This window comes from Brassica rapa, chromosome A05, assembly GCF_000309985.2.
Source record: "Brassica rapa cultivar Chiifu-401-42 chromosome A05, CAAS_Brap_v3.01, whole genome shotgun sequence".
Classification (NCBI taxonomy): domain Eukaryota; kingdom Viridiplantae; phylum Streptophyta; class Magnoliopsida; order Brassicales; family Brassicaceae; genus Brassica; species Brassica rapa.
The window spans coordinates 18,636,509-18,657,168 of NC_024799.2; the positions used below are offsets into that span (position 1 = coordinate 18,636,509).

Genomic DNA, 20,660 nt, shown 5'->3' on the forward strand with positions numbered 1-20,660 from the left:
ATCTTCCCATCTATAACCGTGCGTGTCTGGATGGAATAGCTTTGTGGGGTACCGCTTGGGATCCCCACGAAAAAAAATGTGCATATATATTTAGTTTTTTTCATATTTTTATACGTTGACAATGGCACCATTTGCTAACAATATAGAGTTATGGAAATATATTGGCACATGAATAGCTGACTATCCTACTGGTAACCATCGTGAATCAAGCTATGAACTACCCTTATACTTTAGTTTCAAAGGATTCTCATCCATAATTACTTTCATATTAGTATATTTGAACGTGACTATAGTGTATTGAAAAAATCATTCGCTTCAGGCCCCCGATTAATATGATTGTTTTTAGGGCCTCAAAATTTAAAATAATTTCTAGTTTAGTGGTTTAGACTTATTTAAGAAAAAAACATTTCTACGAAAATTAATTAACTCACTTTCTGAATTTATGTATTTTTTTTCTATATGATATAATATACAACATATTTACGTTATAAACTTATTCTTTTACAGTATTAGACTTGTGCATTTAGTGAAAATAATATATCATATTAGAAAATTGTTTTCATTATGGTTGTAAAAAATTTATTTTTAAAACTTGCCTTAGGCCCCTAAAACTTTTCGCACGGCACTGTATTTGATATGTCTGAATATACGTATACGAAATATTCTTTTGAACCAATTAAAATAGGTATAGACCATTAGTTATTTGTTTCTTTTGCTTATACGTTCACGTTTGTTTTGTTTTTCTAATAATTCACTAATCAAGATGCATGTAACAATAAACCCAGTTGTAATCTGTAAACCATGACCAACTAAAACTAATCTCATAAGAACACAAGAAAAGAATCGATCTAGACAGATCACCTTGCTAAAGGATTCGAATTTGAAGTTTCTAGTTATATCATAAAAAAAGAACATATAAATATTGTGATATTATTGAAAATTTCCCTGATTTTCATCCGTATCTTATAATATCGTCGATTATCGTCTTTACTTTTTCCAGTAGATATCAATTAAATATTAATCTTCTTAATTAGGTGGGAATATTATCTTTTTACGTGTTAACCGTGTTTGGAATCAAGACACCCACAACACGTTTGAAAAGTCCAATACTCCAATATATAAATAAAGAAAATCCCACAAAAATGGTTTAGCTGATGCTTATTTTTGCCTTCAGAGATGGTATTCATTGCTCACACACATAGAAAGCTAATAGTAATGGATAACAACTTTGAAAAGACACGAAAGGAATATTGAATTTTTAATTATCGTGGAAATTTTAGGTACTCGCTCTTCATCGCATTGAAATCAAATGAGAATTCCTTTTTGATGCCTATCAGTTAAATGAAGATTAAAGTGAAATGTGAATCACATGCACCTTGATAAGGACTGGCGGTGTGGATTTATAGCTGTTTGCATTATTACTTTTTTTTTTTTTTTTTTGCTCAACTTCAACTGATTCATTCACCCATAAACTTGGTACAAGACATTTTGACACACAATGTTTCTACCACATATACAACACTGCATCTTAGCAACACTCTGGAACACTCACTAGGTGAAAACTCACTCGGATCCAGCGCAGCCTAGAGTACAATGCTGTATTTTTAACCACAGTGAGATGAGAGAGCTCCACGACTCGAAGCAAACCATCTCTTAAACCACCTAATTAGACCTCATGATACAGACACGTTTACTAACTTAATGAGACAATCCTAAAAACGAGATTACAAATTATACCAAGCTGTTGGTCCCTTAAGATCGGCGTGATAAACTTGACCCAACAACATCATCACCTTAGGCGTGTTCCCGCATTAGTTTTGTACCACCAGCTTTCAACGTGCTGATCCTCAGCCATAAAACCGGACAAACCTATCCGGAATGAAAGATCGAGCCTTGGTAGCCAGCACGAACCGGAACTGTGAATCCAAGTTTCCAGCGGTGTGGGGCTCGGACCACCGACTAAATTGATTTTCGCCGGCGCTGGGATGTCGAACCACCACCACGTACCCCTTAAAGGTAAGCTCCTCCAGTCGACCACTCCTTCGTCGCAGACCTTCGGTACATGTTATCCCCGAAAACCAGAAGACAAACCACCTTTCACTCGCCGTCAATCCTTGCCTCCGAAAGTCTCACCTCCATGTGCGAAGGTAGATCCATGACGGAGAACTCATCACACCGAGTCACGCGCCACCACCGGTTAGGAATCGCCACAGATCTGTAAAGGGAAAATCAGATCTTGCTCATCCTCAAGCTCTAAACGCCGACCCACTTCTCTTTCGTCGCCACCACAGCCTCGCCGCTGTTCCAGAGGGAGCCGGAATGCGACGCCAACGGATCCGGAGATCCGCCGGGAAAATCCCAACTAACCCAGAATCAACGAGCAAGGAGACCAGATGAAAGACAGAAAAGAAGAGAGCAAAGGAAAAAGGAGATGAGGGGAAAGGAGGAGCCTCCGGCACCGGCACCGCCGGACCGGAGTTAGGGTTTCACGGCTTTGATGTTAGAGATGGACGAGAGCGTTTGTTAGAGAGAGAAGTTTTTTTCTAATGATTTTCTAATGAATGTAAAAAAATATTATTTGCATTATTACTTTACTAGGGAGCGTCCGCGGTTAGCACGGAATATTGTTTTATTGTTATTAAAATTATGATTTTTTGGATAATGTAATTATGTGGTCACTTTTATTTATTAAGAACGTTATTTAGTATTTTTATTGTGTTATGTAGTAGTAATAGTGATATGTAAATATATTTTGTCTTTTTTTCTTTCAATATTGAGTTTTGTCTGTATAGTATTTGTTAGTACTGAATTGAGCCTATCAGTAAAAATATATTGAATTTCAATAACTTTGCATCTATACATTTGTTGATTCTAAGATTAACACTTTCAGCGTCAAAATTTTCTTTTTTTCATATTTTTTCATATTATAATTTTCAAGATGTTTTTGCTTTTTTCCCATATTTAAACATTGATGAGTCTTCAACATCTATGTATTTTGTTTACCTTTATGGTATGTGGTGTTTCTCATCATCACCGAAAAAGACTCACCTCCTGCTCTTGTTCTTTATCACCTTCTTCACCTTGAGATTTCTGGTATTTGTTGTAGATCGGGTTTAGGAGTTCCCAGTTGTGCGGTTGTTTCTCGCGTCGTTTTAGGCTGCTCCATTCAATATTGGATGCTTCTCTTCTTCCTTAGATTTCAGCTGATGTTAGGAAATGCATCTCTTTGGGTTGAGTCATAGTTTAGTCGTCATTGAAGTTGTTTTCCTCGTCGTTGGCTTACCATCGATACTCTCTTCTCGTCTTGGTTTTCAAGATATGATTTTTGGTGATCTGACTTCTATAACTCGAGGACGGTTCCACAATTTGATGATTTCGTTTTGTCTACCCTTCCATCTATGTTCCCTCATCTCGTTGCAGCTTTCATCGCTGCTTGCGTCTATGTGACTCTCCCTTTCACCATGTTTGCCACTCCAGGTTTGGATAGTGTTCTCCTCCGAGTATGCTCTGTAGATTTGGAAGATTGTTAATGGTCTCAAGTCTGGGCTCATGTTTCTTGGGGTTGGCTTCCGTTCTCCCTCACTCATATTGTTCTCTCTTCCCTTGCTTCTTTTAGTATAAGTGTGCAGTATCAGTCTATTAGAGCTTTGGTCCTTTTATCCAGAGCTTTGTGGTGCTTCACCGGTATAGCCGTCTTGTTTGTGCTTGTTTAGTTTACGAGGTGCTTCTTACATCTTAGCTGGTGGTTGTGCTTATCGTTCGTTATGTATGTCTCTTCCTGCTTCGTGGTGATTTTGGCCTTATGTTGATTATTCTTCCTCTAACCCGCTTTCTTGGTTCTTTGCATTGGTCCTTGATCACACTCATTTGTGTTTGACGGATTGCTTTATCTCAAGATTATCTTTCTACATTTTACTGATTTTTGATTGTTTTGGCCAAGACACTCTATGATAAAGTGGGGTAAGTTAGTTTTCGTTCTTGATCGCCTTTGAGCTCTAGACCTTTATTGAGTTAGTGTTACTTTGGCATTTTTTTCTCTGTGATTATGGAAGTTTTATGTTTAGATTACATGTTCTGCTTTAGTTTAATTAATATTAAGATAAATATATAGTTTCAAATGAAATAATAGAAAATAGTAAAAAATAATAAAATAGCAAAAGTTTATGTTATTTTTAGCTGTGAATAAATTAAATATTTAAATTATATTTATATTTTTTACTTATTTCTTTATTCGTTTTGCAATTTTTTGAACAATAAAATAGATTAAAATAGATTATCAAACTTCAAATGTTCATGGTTAGTGTAAGAAGGATTAGAAAGTGTATAATTAGAAAATAGTAAACCAAATTACATTAATCTAAAAGAAGAAAGATCTAAAATGTAAAAAGACAAAAAAAGAGGACATATGTCAACAAATCCCCTATCCACATGTCATAAGAAGAGAGAAAAATCTACTTTTTATATATATATTTATTACTAGGATTTAATTTGTGCTATGTGCAGGCTATTTTGATTTTTAAATGTTAACTATATAGCTATTCTTTTGGACGTTGTATTTTGAACAACAACAAAATTTTGAATTGTATGTTTATGTGAATACATATTTCCTTAGAAAAAACCAGAAAACTGGGTCTGACTGGTGACCATTCGGGAAACAAGAGGAACGAATAGAAAATGAATATACAGGAATAAAATAGCAGGAATGAAAATGAATGGTTGTTCATTCTCAAATTTAACAAGGAATAATTTTGTTCTTTAATTCTCTACAAAAAAAAGGAATGAGAGGGAATTATTATTCCTTGTGAATGATGATTTTTTATAGGAATGTTAGGGAATGCATTATTCTTCATCATTCCTTGGTCACCATTCATACCCATATATTTTTCAGATAGATGTTTGATATAGTTTTCCATTTTTTATATTGTATATTTACTTATTATTTATTTTTCTTATATTGTAGGGCAATTCTCTCAAATAGCCATTTTAAAGTTTTTGTCAAAATAACCTTCAATAAAGAAAATGACCAAAATAGCCATTTTTATTTTTAAAATTTTAATTTTATTTTATTTTTTAAAATTTGAAATTCTATACTCAAAACTCCACCCCTTAACTCTAAACTCTAAGTCCGGATTAGTTAACCCTGTGGTATAAATATATTTTTACTCTTTAATAAAATTTCTTTTGGTCATTTTTCTCATTGATGGTTATTTTTGTAACAAAAACTAAAAAAAATGCTATCCTAAGTAATTTCTCCATATTGTATATTTATTATTATAATTTTCTTTCTCTTATATCAGATCGTAATATTACGATAAATGTTTAATGTAATGTTTATGATTCTTATATTGTATATATGATTATTATTTATTTAACTATACATTTTTTAGATAGATGTTTAATTTAGTTTTTCCATTTTTATATTGTATATTTACTTACTGTTTATCATTTCTTATCTTGTATGTTTACTGATTTTAAATTTCTTGCTTTTATATCAATGATAATATTACGTTATATATTTAATGTAATATTTTTGTTTCTTATATACTATATTTACTTATTATTTATTTTTTCTTATATTTTGTATTTATTTACTTATTATAATATGTAACATTTATATTTCTTATATTGTATATTTACTTCTTCCTATATTGTATATATATTTACTTATAAGATTATTTGAAAATAATAAAAATGTAAAAAAATAAATTTTCAGATAGATTTTTAATATAGTTTTTCTATTTCTTATATTGTATATTTACTTATTATTTATTTTTTCTTATATTGTATATTTACTTATTCTATTTTTTTGTTTTTATATCAAATGGTAGTATTACGTATAAATGTTTAATGTAATATTTATATTTTTATATTGTATATTTACTTATTATTTATTTTACTGTATGTTTTTCAAATGTTTAATGTAGTTTTTATAATTCTTATATTATATATTAACATGTTTATTAAGGTTTTCTACGCTGAGTCAAGATATGTAAAACTCATATTCTTAAATATGTTTTTTTGTCTTTGTTTTACTAAATTTGACTAAGTTTTTAACACAAACTTGTAAAAATTGTGATATGTTTTGACTAATTACTATTGTTTGTTTTCATCTCTTAAATATGCACCAGTGATGATTATTGCTATGTGTGGGTAAAATATTTGTTTCTTAAAAATGTTGTATCAATGACTTTAGTATCATTATTGTTATATGCATTAATGATGTTTTTTGCTATGAGTGAGTAGAATGGTTAAAATAATTCTTAATATGTTATATCAATGAGTTAAGTATCATTATTGTTACTAGGGCAGTTCCCGGGCTACGCCCGGGTTATTTTCTATGAAAATATTAAAATAGAATATTATATTAGTTTAATATATTTTTGTTTAAATCATGTTTTAATGTAAAATAATGTTTGGATTAAAATAATCATTGAATGAAAAAAAAAGTATTATCGATGGCTTTTGGAACTTAATGATACAATGTTTATTTTAATTGACATAGGAAGCAGTAATGTAAATTTAAAAACAGTTGGTAGATCAGTTTTAATATTTAAGTTTGTTATAAATCATATTTAGAAGCAGAGTAAAGTTATTAACATTATTAAGAGCAAATGCTAAAGTCTTAAAACAAAGAAGCAGAAATTATAAATAAAATGGTAGAATTTTTGAGGGAGAGGGTGGCAGATGTGATGGAAATTTCTTCAGTTAAAGAGCCTGAAATTTATTTTGAAATAAATCAGTGAACATAACTTAGTAATAGGAATCAATTTACTTAACTAATAGAATATAGAGACGTACTTGGAAGTAGCGAGGTATTCATCATAAGGGAATGAGTTTTAACACTGATTCATTTCTGTTGATAGCTCGAATACTGCATAGGAGATAAATGTAAATTATTAGATAGATAACCCCTAAAGAAACTTTCAATGAGATTCTGAGTTTAAATTTTACTTACTTTCATGTGAACGAAGGCGGTTGAAGATTTCTTTGTAGACTATGTTCTTCATTTTTTGTTTGTGTGAGTCTTCGTCTTTGATGATTTTTTAGTCATGCTTTGCTTGTTACACGTGAGAGGGCCACGTAGAGTTGACCATGTGCGAAGACCGGTCTAGGTAGATATATGATAACCTCTTTTAAGCTTTGCGCCTGGCTTTTGTTGATAGTCATTGCATAACACAATCTGATAGGGAATTGTCGTTGACGTAAAGTGAACGGTAGCTTTGTTTCACCATGCAAGAGGACAATTCTTGGGATCAAAACTTCTTTTCCAATGTGTGAGCCAGATATTATATTTGCCTTAAGCACTCTTTCGCCTATATGGATTAGGATCATACGGGTACCATTATATAATCCTTTTTTCTGATTTATGTTTCACAGAAGCATAATCGGGACCCCAACTTTGAGATTGAGTTTATGAGAAGGCAATCCTTGAAACTCCATGGAATTGAGATACTCAATCGCGTATAAAGTATCATTTTGATTAGATTGAGTTTCCGAAACCTCAAAGCTATCGTAACTGTAGTAGTCTCTTGACTCCCCCTCGGTTTTGGAGATTGTATATGCATTGATTTCATCGACTATATCATTTCGGAGTGTAAGTATAGCTTTATCAGTGTAGGAACTCTGGGAGGCCTTTATTTTGTTGACATCACCAAACGCAGCATCAAGAACTTGTTTTAATGACTCATCCTTAGTCTCTTGGACCAATGAATTGTCGACGATTATCATTTGGTCATGGTAGGCATCATCCTCATCTTCTTGTCCTGATTCTGGACGACCTTCTCCGACTTTGAGAAGCCACTCAGAGAACTTTGTAAAATATCTATAGACGGTTAATAAATAATGTATTCATAATATGTGAGTTTAAAAAAAAATTAATACAGTAATAGATAGTGCAGAAAATTATTTAAAAAAGTTTATCATATATTAAAAATTAATATTTAGCTAATTATTAAATATTTCATAAAAATAAAAATAATTTATTTTAATGGTTTTTGAATTGATGATATATGTATATACTATTTGAAAATTATTAGGCCTGCGAGTGCAAGCAAAACACCTATCATTCATACAAAGAAGAAGAAATTCATACGATATTATAGTTGTCTTACCTACAAAACTTCTAATAGTATAGTTAGTTAACTTTTTAATAATATATGAGAACTCCAGCTTCTATTATATGTAGTAAATAAAAAAATAACTAAAATACAGTTCTTTTTATAAAATCAATACACATGTATAAATTACTTTTATGATAATTTTTGGAATCATTAATTAAAAAAAATACTAAATTACAGTTCTTTCTATAAAATCAATACTTATGTATACATCACTTTTATGATAAATTTCATAATATGTGAGTTTTTATAAAATTTAATACAGTAATAAATAGTGCAGACAAATATTTTTAAAAGTTTATCATATATTTAAAATTAATATTTATTTAATTATTAATTATGTTTATAAAAAAAGATTATTGTAATGGTTTTTAAATTGACAATATATCTATATACTATCTTATGTTATGTGCAGGGAAAACACTTATCATTCATACAAATAAGAAGAAGTTCATATGATATCACAGTTGTCTGACCTACAAAACTTCTAATAGTAGAGTTAGTTAACTTTTTTTAATATGAGTTTTAGTTTGTTTACTATATAGATAGATTTTTAAGTTTTTTTTTACCACGTTCTTATTAAAAAAAAAGAATTATCTTATTTTTATCAAACCATATACGTGTTTTTTCCTTATCAATACTAACTCTTATAAAAAATGAAATAGTCATATATGAGATTCCAGGTTCTATTATATTTAGTTAATAAAAAGATACTAAAATATAGTTCTTTTTATAGTATACAAATAAGTCCACTACAAATAATTTATGGTTTTTTAATAACTGATTACTAACCTTACTAAGTTTTAAAGGATTTTTTGAGACCAGTTGCATCCCATCTATAATTCAATTCTCAATATTATAGTCTATATGTAATTATACTACAATATGATTGAATTCTATTTTATTAGTTTAGTAAAACTGTATCTGAGTTTTTAATTTAAAAATATTTGCATCATTAATATGGTTTTAGTAGAACCATCTAATAATACTTCCCAAATTCTCCAAACTCTTTATTGTTTTAACATTTTAGAAAACATTAATTTGTCTAAAACAAATCTATCAAGCTGATCAACGTTATGAATTTTATTTGAAAGCTAGGTTTGATAAGTCCAAAATGAGAAGATAATGGCAGTTTTGTGGTTAGATTTATGTGGCATGATTTGAGTCACATAATTGATAAGTTTGGAGTTTTGATTACCCGGAGGATCTAAGTTTAGTTTAAAAGTTTTCTGGCAAATTAAAATGATAATATTATAAGTTAATGTTCTGGCTTAATTTAACTTCATCTACATGTAACTAAATTATAACCACCGTTTACCTGAGCGAGAAGAAGATGTTATTTTGTGGAATGATCTGAGTTACATAATTGATAAATTTTGTGTTTTGAGTACCGGAAGGATCAAAGTTTAGTTTGAAAGTTTCCTTTATTTATAAATAAATCCTTTATTTATTGCCTTTATTTATTGCCGTCTTTTTAAATTTGTAAATATATTTCTAAACTTATGTACGATTTTATATTTGTGATTTTAAATTTTAAAATAAATGTTAATGGGTGTCAAGTTGCATTTGCACATATAACCATTAATAGACTGAAAATATATTCATACATAAGAGTAATTATTTTAAGCATAGACGTGTACAACAACGATTTCGAAATCCTTTTTAAAAAATATAAGTCTTTCAAATTGTTTCACATTGCTTTTAAGATTTAATTAGGTTAATATTATTAAAAATAATTTGATTTTTTTCTTATTTTTGCAAGTATATATTTATAAAATTGTGTATACTTTTATATATCTTGGTTCGGTATAAATTTAAGTGATAAAAACTTTAGGTTCTAGTTATTCAAGAATTACGTAATATATTCTATTCTATAAGTTTATATACGGTTTTGTAGTTAAAGATTTACAATATAATCATATCACATCACATATTTCTCCAACATAGTTATTTGATGTTAACATAAACAAATAATTTTGACAGAAAGAAAAAAGATGATATCAAATTATCAGACTACATTAGAATATCTGTATTGTATAAATGCAGTCAATTTACAATATGCATAGGTTCGTAGATATGTCACAGTCAATATTACATAAATATCATGTGGCAGAGTTATTATATATTATTATAGATACTACGGAAGTAAATGTTTGTCATATCCAGCCCACTGCAAATGAAAGAAAAACGTGAAGCCTAGATGTGACTGAAGCCCATCTGATATGTAAAAACGAAATGAGCTGATTGGTCGATTATTTTTGATGATGTGGACAGCCTAATTGCTCACTATATCTTCCTTTTAGTATAGGATAGATATGCATCAATGATGTTTACTATGAGTGGAATATTGTGGAATATGAACATATTTACCAAAAAAATTATTAATATCTCTTCAAATTCACAAATAAAATCACAAATAAAGGAGTACACATGCAAATCAAAAAACAGACCAGAAACATAACTATTATAGATCATTTCTCTGTAAAGACAAGCTTGGACTCCACTTGATATGGAAGAAGACTCTGTCAGAAGAAGTTTTTTAGAAAAATTATATTTTAGAACACTTTGGAAGACTTATGGGAAGTCTTTTCGGAAGTCTTCTAGCGTATTATATTTTAGAAGATTTCCCATAAATCTTCCAAAGTCTACAACAGATCTGAAAAACATACATATCAAAGAATGTTCAAATGGCTTAAAACAGAGAAAATGAGTGAAAAATTATATAGATATACTTTTATAGAACACATAAAGTATATATCCAAGTGGAAGATGAGAACCATCTCATTAAAAATCTGCAACAAAAAGATAGATTAGTGAGAAAGACATGAACAAAAATGAAAAATTTATATAAAGTTTGGTGTTTTCAAGCCAAAGAGACTAGAATGGATTTGGTGAGTTTTAATTTGAGAAAAATGTAGGAACTTTGTGCAACATGAACTTACCAAATGAAAAAAAAAATCAGATATAAAAACTTGTCAAACACTCAGATCTGTTATGAAAGGAAGACATGTGAGAAGACTCCGTCAGAAGACTTCCAGGTAAGTCGTTTTGGAAGTATTCTAGCGGATTATATTTTAGACGACTAACAGGTAAGTTGTCCCAAACGTCGTCCCAAAAGTCTTCCAGATCTAAAAAACCTGCATATCCAAATCCAGATCTGAAAAACATGCGTATCCAAAAACGTTCAAATAGCTTAAAACAGAGAAAATGAGTGGAAGATTATATAGATCTACCTTTATAGACCACACAAAAATACATATTTAAAATTAGTAGATCTACCTTTAAATAAGTGGAAGATGAGAACCATGTGATGAAAAACCTGCAAAACAAGATAAACTAGTTAGAAAGATATGAGACAAAAACAATAAATTGAAATAAAGTTTGGTGTTTATAAGTTTAAAGAGATTATAGAGAGTTTGAAGAGTTTTAGAATGAGGAACATTCCATTTTTGCTGCAGCCATTTGAGAGGAGAAGATAAAATGTTTAAATTTTTCTTTATATATGAAGACAAAAATTTCAATTAGATTAAATATTTTCGATTCAAAAGACTTTCAAGTAAATTAGAAGACTTACTAGACGACTTACTTGTAAGTCACCCAGAAGACTTCAATATTTTTAGCGGGATACTAAAATATTTTTAGCGGGAGTTAGAAGACTTTCAGAGAAGTCTTCTAATCGCCAGCCTATTTACATGTTAGTCCTCTAGACCCTAAACATAACCCCTAAACAAAATAAACTAACTAAACACTTCATAAAATCAAATTAAACTTAAAAAGTGTTTAATATACACATAAATAAAAACATATAGGTAAAATTTTAATGTTTCAAAAAAACATTTAAGCTTTCCAAAATCTAACCCTAAGAATACATACAATACTACAACATATATTGTCAAACCCTAAGCCAAAAAATATCATGATTAACTATTTTCATTCATCTATGTTGAAAACTATTCAATTTTATTATATCTTAATTTATATTACTTAAAACTGTTTATAATTACATGATCTTAATTTTTCACTTGTCAAATTTTTTTTTCTTTTAATTATAAATTATTTTTAAGATCAACTACACCAGGAGACTTATAGTATCTCAGAAGACTCATACGACTTTCCGAGGCTATATTCGTAAAAATGAGTTCTATTTTTTGTTTGGTCAAAAGGGGCTGACTGTAATTTCGCAAGGCTTTTAGGTTAGTTTTGCATTTGATTCAAGTTTGGGTATAATTTTGTATTTAAAATCAAGTTTTGAGTCATATTTGGCAAATCCACCTATTTTTATTTCTTATATTCTATATTTACTTATTATTTATTTTAGTATACATTTTTAGATATATGTCTAATTTATTTTTTCCTTTTCTGATATTGTATATTTACTTATTGATTATTTTTTTTTATGTTGTATATTTATTTATTCTAATCTTTTGCTTTTATGTCAAATAATAATATTACACTAGATGTTTAGTTTAATATTTCTATTTCTTATATTATATATTTACTTAATATTTAGTTTTTCTTATATTGTATATTTATTTATTCTAATATACGATAAGTGTTTAATATAATATTTCTATTTCTTATACTGTATATTTACTTATTATTTATTTTTTCTTATGTAGTATAATAATTTATTCTAATTGTTTTGATTTTATATCAAAATTGTAATATTACGATAGATTTTTAATGTAATATTTCTATTTCTCATATTGTATATTTCCTTATATATATTTATATTAAATTATTTTTTGATTTTTTGGTATTAATGCCACGTCGGGGTGGACACTTTACCCGAAATCCGAAGTGTCACCCGAACCCGATCCGAAATATCCGAACCCAAAATTGGTAATATCCGAACCTGAATGGATATCCGAAGATAACCGAACATATGTATAATTAACCTTATATTTCTAGTTTACATCTTTCATTTTATATAAAATATTTATATTGATACTACACATACTTTAAATTCATATGATATACATACAATTACGTAGAAGATGATTTGCTATTCACTTAAAATGTATGTCAAACTTTTTATTTCAACAATTAGCAAAAAGTTACATCCAAATTGAAAAACAATAACAAAATTAATGTCTTTTTAGTTTGAAAATGTTATGTACAAATCTATTAACCATTCAATCTATTAAAAATAAAAAAAATAGTTAAGTAAAAGTTATATATTTAAATACAAGAAATTTGAGAAATGAAAATTTTCATTTTTTTTTCTTCAAAATCAAAATATACAAACCTGATCCGAAATAACCGAAACCGAACTAAAAATACCCAAACCCGACCTGAAGTACAAAAATACCCGAACGGCTTTTACACCTCTATACCGAAATACCCAAAAATCAAAAATACCCGACCCGAACCCGAACGGGTACCCAAACGCCCACCCCTAATGCCACGTGTCATCTTTCGGAAAAAGTTTTTTTCACTGATGTGGATGCTCTATGGAGCCTCAAAAGGTCCCTTTTATAAGTATAGATTGTAATAGTACGATATATGTTTAATGTAAGTTTCTTATATTGTATTTACTTATTATTTATTTTATTATATATTCTTTCAGATAGATGTTTAATGTAGTATTTTTTATTTCTTAAATTGTATGTTTACTTATTATTATTTTATATATATGTATTTACTTTTAATTTTTTTTTACTTTTTTGGTAATAATGTCACATATCATCTATCAGGAAATTTTTTTTTTTGCTGATGTGAACGCTATATAGAACCTTAGAAGATCTCTTTTATTAGTATAGATTATCGCATATCTATTCTATTAAAGGGGAAGCAGTCTTAATAAATCTACTTATAAAGGTTGTTTGGACTCTTTCATTTTTTAGTCCAACCTATTATATATAACTAAATCTTATAACCAACCTATTTTATAGCAACCAAATAAAAATCTCCTACATTTAAATAAAACATATTACTGTTTATTGACTTTAAATATTATAATCTAAACTGTCGACCTATAGCCTTTTAAATATGTGCGTAGGTTTTGTATGAACCATTGTTCTATTAGTAATGTTTATATAATATGTTTGTATCGAATGATGGTATGACATTATTATAAACCAACATTATACCTCATATAACAAAACTTTAATGAACCATATAGATATCTATTATTTAAATGAGTCAGTGTTTTCATCACAAAAATATAACAAATTAGTGTTTTCATCAAAGCATTTTAACAACTTACAGGTTTGGTAAAATGTTCATACCTAAGAGAGAGTTATATAAGAGTGTACATATATTTGAACAAAAAAAGAATACATACAAAATCTTAAATAAATTAATTCATGAATTATATAATTTAAATAAATTATTTTTTTGACATCATATAATTTTGTAACATAATAATTTACAACATTTTCAAAATATTAATTCACAAATTTTGTATATAATCCAAAGAAAAACGCGCTTTCAAAACGCGGATCAAAATCTAGTTTGTGCGTTAAGAGTACAAATAAGTCAATACCGTCACTCCACTAGTCCACTTCCCTTACTGAGGATTCAAGATCCAACTCGTACGAAAACATATATTTTACTCTTCATATTTATTTTATTTATTTAATTAGGAAAAGTTTGGATCTTCCACCCTAATTTACATGTGGTATGGAATTAACATGCATTAATATCATGAACATGTGTTTTTCTCTTTCATTTTCCCGTGAAAACCACAAAAACATATTTTTCCATCAAAAAACATTTTCCGTAAAACTCGAAAAACACATTTTCATGCCAAAACTACAAAACGCGTTTTCACGTCAAAAATATTTTTTCACGCCAAAAACGCAAAAACGCGTTTTCCTGCCAAAATCGTAAAAGGTGTTTTCTCGACAAAACCAAAAATTATCATTTTCCTGCCAAAACCAAAAATCTTGTTTTCCCGCCAAAACCGATAAAACGTGTTTTCCCGCCAAAACCGAAAAACGTGTTTTTCCGCTTAAACCGAAAAATCTCGTCCCCCCACCCCCCATAAACTGCAAAAATGCATTTTCTCGCCAAAACCAAAAAAACTATTTTTCCGCCAAAATCTTGTTTTTCCGTCAAAATAAAAAAATTTCATTTTCCGCCAAAACCGAAGTTACAGTCGATTTATTATTAATACTCTTTTAGTTTGAAACTCTAAAGTTTTTTTTTTCAAATGCATGTTTATCAGTTTTTTTGTTTATTAGAAGTTATTATTGAGTAAATTTTAACGTGTGATTAAATCAAGATAAAAGTATTTTGGTAGTTTGTTTACTAAACTCATTTAGATGGAAATAAAAATAAAGAAACAAATATAAAATTCATTTAGATGATTCATCGAGATGAACCATCTGCATGAACAAATAAACAGTCCCACAAATGTGAATTGGTCATCTGAATAGATCATATAAATGGATTATCTAAATGAAGATGACAGACGGTGAAACGAACAGCCCTTAGATAGATTGGATGCTTATCACCATGATCTAATATTAATCCCTGGTCAACAAAACATGATGATGATGATGATGACGACTTCTTAACAAAGAGCTTTCTGAGCAAAAATCCCGATTGTCTGTTACGTCTGCTCGGTTTAATTCAATACAGCCCATATATCGCACGGTCGCGTTAAACAACACAATTACTAAAATCAATTCTTCACTCTTTTCCTGCCGAACTAAGCCATATATATGTTTAAAGCCCATCTCTAATTCTACCCGACCCATGTTCTAATTCTTAGAGCACATCTCTAAACTAGTTTATTATTAGTACTAGGGGCAGAGGTCCGCGGAAGCGAGGGGTTGGGTCCATGATAGTTTTTTAATCGATATTGCTGTAGGAGAAACTGATGTTTGTTTAGATGTTTTTATAATTGTGCTGCTGCTTTGCAGAATTTTAAATTTTAAGAGGCGTGGGGTGGTGGGATTTGCTGAGAGGTTTACTGTGTTAGCCTTGTGTACGTTTTGTGTGGGGACTGTTGACCTAGTGCGTGTTTGAGGGGGTATATAGTGTTGGAACTTGTTTTTTTGACGAAATGGTTTTACATTATCTTTCGGTATAAATTTTCGGATGAAGACGTTCATCGGAATAACCAAATGTTTGATACTATGAGTAGTGTATTTGTATGTCAAAATCGGAGTTGGTTTTGAATGAGAAATGAAAGTCTAATGTGGAAGTATTCGTAAAATATCCATATTAGAAATATGAGGTGAGAGTCCTATTGTGTATAAAATGGAAAAAATAAAGCAAAGCTTAAAACTTTGTTTATACTGAGAAAGAAAGATATTTGGACCGAACCTAAATTTCAGGTTTTGAATTTTGGTAAACGGGTCAAAAAATTAATAAAGAAGTTAGACTTGTTAGTCTAGTCTTTACTTAATTTATCTGTCTTTATTTTTAAACTTTGTGGTAAATAAAGTTTGAATAAAATAAAGAAAAAAAATATTTGCTAATTAAATGGGTCAACGTGAAGCAGTGAAGGTATGAAAGCAAAATTGATTCTGAATTTGTAACCTACATCTAAATGCACATCCATATAATTATGATGAGAATCTCCATTTTATTGCCAACGTTTACGGTTTGGTTTATGAAAAACTTAAGGTTTGGTTAGTGGACTATATAATAGTCATTGCTCTTCTCATTCTATATATAATTCTTACAAATAAGAAAACAATTCTTCCATGTTCAATAGTGATGCTTTATTTTTATTTTATTTTTGTGTTCGAGAGTACAATACAAAATTAGGTTCGATAGATTTTGTTTTTCGGTAATGGTAAACAGAAACAATACTGCAGTTGTATCATGGAAATCTGAGCGCTATGAAACTGTACACTACGGGATATTTAAAAATTTAAGGAAAGAGATTAATTATCTCAGTTATGTAATTCTTCTTTATTCTTATATTTTGTTATTATAATTTTAATTTATGTTCTTATTATTCTTTATAAATATCAGTTGTAATAAATACTACGTATAGTATCGGTAAATTACTAAATTTGTAGTCCCGTACGCTGGAATATATTTTTTGATTTTCCGATAACGTAAGTTTAGAAGTTGTTATAAGGTTAGTTATTGGTTTTGCTGGGCCTTAATGAGGCTTAAAAATATGAGTTTAAAAGTTTTGCATTGGTAAAGTTTGAAATGGGAGGAATGAAAGTGGGCCCAGTAGCCCACTTATGAGGAGAAAGTGATTGAACAGTGTTCGGTGACCGCTAGTCGTTGCTCCGTTGCGTCTTCTTAATTGACCTGCAATGTGTGGGATTCTTTTTTTTCCTAGGAATAACACATAATTGAATAAGATTTTAGTTTGATATGTGTAGCATTTCTTACCTCTTTTGTTGCGTGATGGGGACGTTAGGTATTGTTGACGATGTTGTCGTTTACTATGTTTACAGAGCCGACATTTATGTCGTGTTTACGTGAAGGCCATGTTTACATGTACTGATGCATTTAGTTTAAATTAAGGTTATTCTTCTCCTTAGGAGAGGGGGTTTGTAGACAATAGAAAAACAACCCAAATTCAAATAGGAAAAAAAAATAGGAATTTAACATTTATAAAAAGACAAGAAATGAAGGTTGGGTTAACGGTTTGATGGTCTTGAAACTATCACTAACGGGGGAGTTTGCCTTTTTTTCTTTGCCTTCAGAGCCGAGAGGTTTTGCTTAATCAGCTTCATTTGCAATCTTAGCCGGCTCAACCGCATCTGGCGCTTGCCCACATTCCACGTACATGACTGGAGACTGATTGTTGCTGCTAATCTGAATCATACTTGCCTAAGTGAGAAAGAAGCTATCATCACTAACTGCAGAAACGGTAAAGGTACGGTGGTTGAGGGTGATATATTGTATGGAGTGAAACGAATTTGAAAAACGTAGTCCTTTCCAGCTAGCTCTTTCAAGGCAGATGGGTAGGTCATGCCCTCCACTGCCATTCATCTGTAGTACGTTTGAGGTATGCATGCATTGAGAATTTTAAACGTAGAACAAATGGAGTTGAGGAGCGACAAGCATACCTGCTCAAGAGCCAGAGTAGCTATCTTTCTTGGTTATCTTAGTCATATCTTAGTCAGCAACTTCTAGTTCAACACAGAACCTGGAATAAGAGAAAGCTTTTAGGTGAGCGTATAGGTAGAGAACGATGTGCCTTTAGATATGGGTCAGGATTATGCACTTCGTACCTGATAACCCCGCGGGCCTAACTGGCTTTAGTATAAACGGACGGACCCGTAACCCGTTTATTATGATATAATTTATACCCGTTTAGGCCCGTCTCGTTAACGGGTATACCCGCTAAATAAACGGGTATCTGTTTAAGCCCGTTTATGAGTTTTTTTTAAAAAAAAAATCATATTTAAAAATTATATTTTCAAAAATTACTTTTTATAATTTTTGTTTTGAAACAAAATAGTAATATTATATGAAGTTTGTGTTACAAAACAAATATATATAGTTTGTGTGTTTTTTTTCTAGGAAAAAGTTTAGGTTATAATTGTGTTTAAAACCTACTAAAATTTGTTGATGTTTTTTATGATATGATGAATTGATTAATATTTAATAAAAGTAAAGTATTTTTTCCAAATTTTGGTTTAATTGGAATTTCTATTTATTATAAGTTTTAAAATCAAATAAAAACTATTAAAATTATACAAAGATATGACAAAAGATTATTGACAAAAATAGAATTCACAAAAAAAAAAATTAACGGGTCTAAACGGGCTAAACGGATACTATCAACATAAATGGGCTTAACATTAAACGGGTTTAAACAGATAACGGGTCTAAATGGACTTGACATTAAACAGACCTAAACGGGCAGTGTCTAATCGGACAAGGCCTAAACGGACCCGGGTAGCCCATATTAACATCCATACCCGTAACGTTGGGAGAAGAAAATCTGTTGCACCAACGGAAAGTGTCAGATCTGTCCAACTTCCTGCTGCATCCGGTGCAAGCGACAGATGACCATCCATTATCTTGGAGGACCCAAATAAAACCAGCTACATGTGTCTTAACAGAGACAACAAAGTAACCATTTACTGTTTCTATTTTTTATCCACATAAGCCGCAAATATGTGTTCAAAGACTGAGTAGTGTTATCTGGTCGTTAGAGTTGGAGATGTACATGTTTAGTTTTCCAATTAACACAAGTTATTTCTTTTTGATCCCTTCTATGGTATCTACACAAGGTAAACCTCTGTTGCTGCATTGTCCAAACTGCAAGAACCACAAATGTTAGACAAATATTAACATACCTTTGGAGATGAGTTTAAGCCAAGACAGTCTGTATTGCCACCTGCTTATGAACTCTTTGATGGCAGAAATAGTGGCCGAATAGTGGCCGAAGCAAGAGTGTTTCCTAGTCTAATTGGTATGAAGACAGAACAGTAAAATCAGACATGATTTTGAGGCTTTCATGACACATGTTTGGACTATGTGATTCGTGAGAGAGTAAAGAGTATGATATCTTTTCATCAAGGAAGAAGAACGGTGATTCTCATAAATTAACCGTTTTTCTTCACGTTAAGCGAATCCCAGAAGCTGAGGATGTGAGATACGGTGAACTGAGAAATCCAACCAAGTGGGAGGGCGTCGTAGATATATAAATGAGGAAAATAAACAGTTTATGGATATAATTTGAGAAGTAGAAAGAGTAACGTATGTAGTGCTTTGATGGAGGAACCCTAAATCTAAACTGGAGAGGAAGATAATGCGACTAAGACCATGTACAATGGTTTCAACATCCATATCATTTTCAACACTCTATTTTTCTCTTTTTAACATTCAACATCATCTTATCTTTCATCCACCTAATTTATTAAACATCCTCTTCATTTTTAACAAAATTTCAACACTATACCCCACCATTTTTAATTCATACTTTTATCTTTATAATATAATAACTATATATAAATAATATTTTTGATTCTAATTAACTTAAAAACTAAAATAATGTAACTTTTAAGAAGAATTTTGAATTTTAAAAAAGTTATTATTAGGATTTATTTAACAAAAATAGTTTAAAACAATAAAATAGTTAATTATAGGAACAAATAACGTTTTTCTGTGTCCAAATGAAATGAGAGTAGTATTTATTTATAGATTGTAAAAAGTTATGAATTTTGACATAATTTTTATTATTCAAAAATAAAAATATTATATGATAAATGAGTTTTAGTTATTGAAAATAAAAACAAAATAAATCTACACAACATTTTTATCTAATCAATTTATGCCAAATGACAAAACTGGCCCACATAAAATTTTATCAACATGTTCAAATTTTCCAACGAATATTAAATCTACATAGATAAACATAATATTCCAACACCATCATTGCATGGTATTCAACAGTTGAAACCCACTTTCAGCACTCCCATTGTGGGTGGTCTAAGAGATATTTTTTTCTTCACGATTTGGTCCAAGTAAAAAGCGGACTGGGCTATACATATCCTTTGAAGCCCACATTACATCAACAATGAATCCTTTAAGCATTCGTTAAACATTACGATGGATTCACGACTTAAATTTCCTGCGGGACTCACTTCACTCCTAGGTGCTGACGTG

General features: G+C 30.0%; 1 pseudogene; it reads right to left on the reverse strand.

Moving 5' to 3' along the window:
* Positions 1-5,809: 5,809 nt before the first annotated feature.
* On the reverse strand, positions 5,810-12,463 carry LOC117134241 (annotated as a pseudogene).
* Between the last annotated feature and the right edge of the window lie 8,197 nt (positions 12,464-20,660).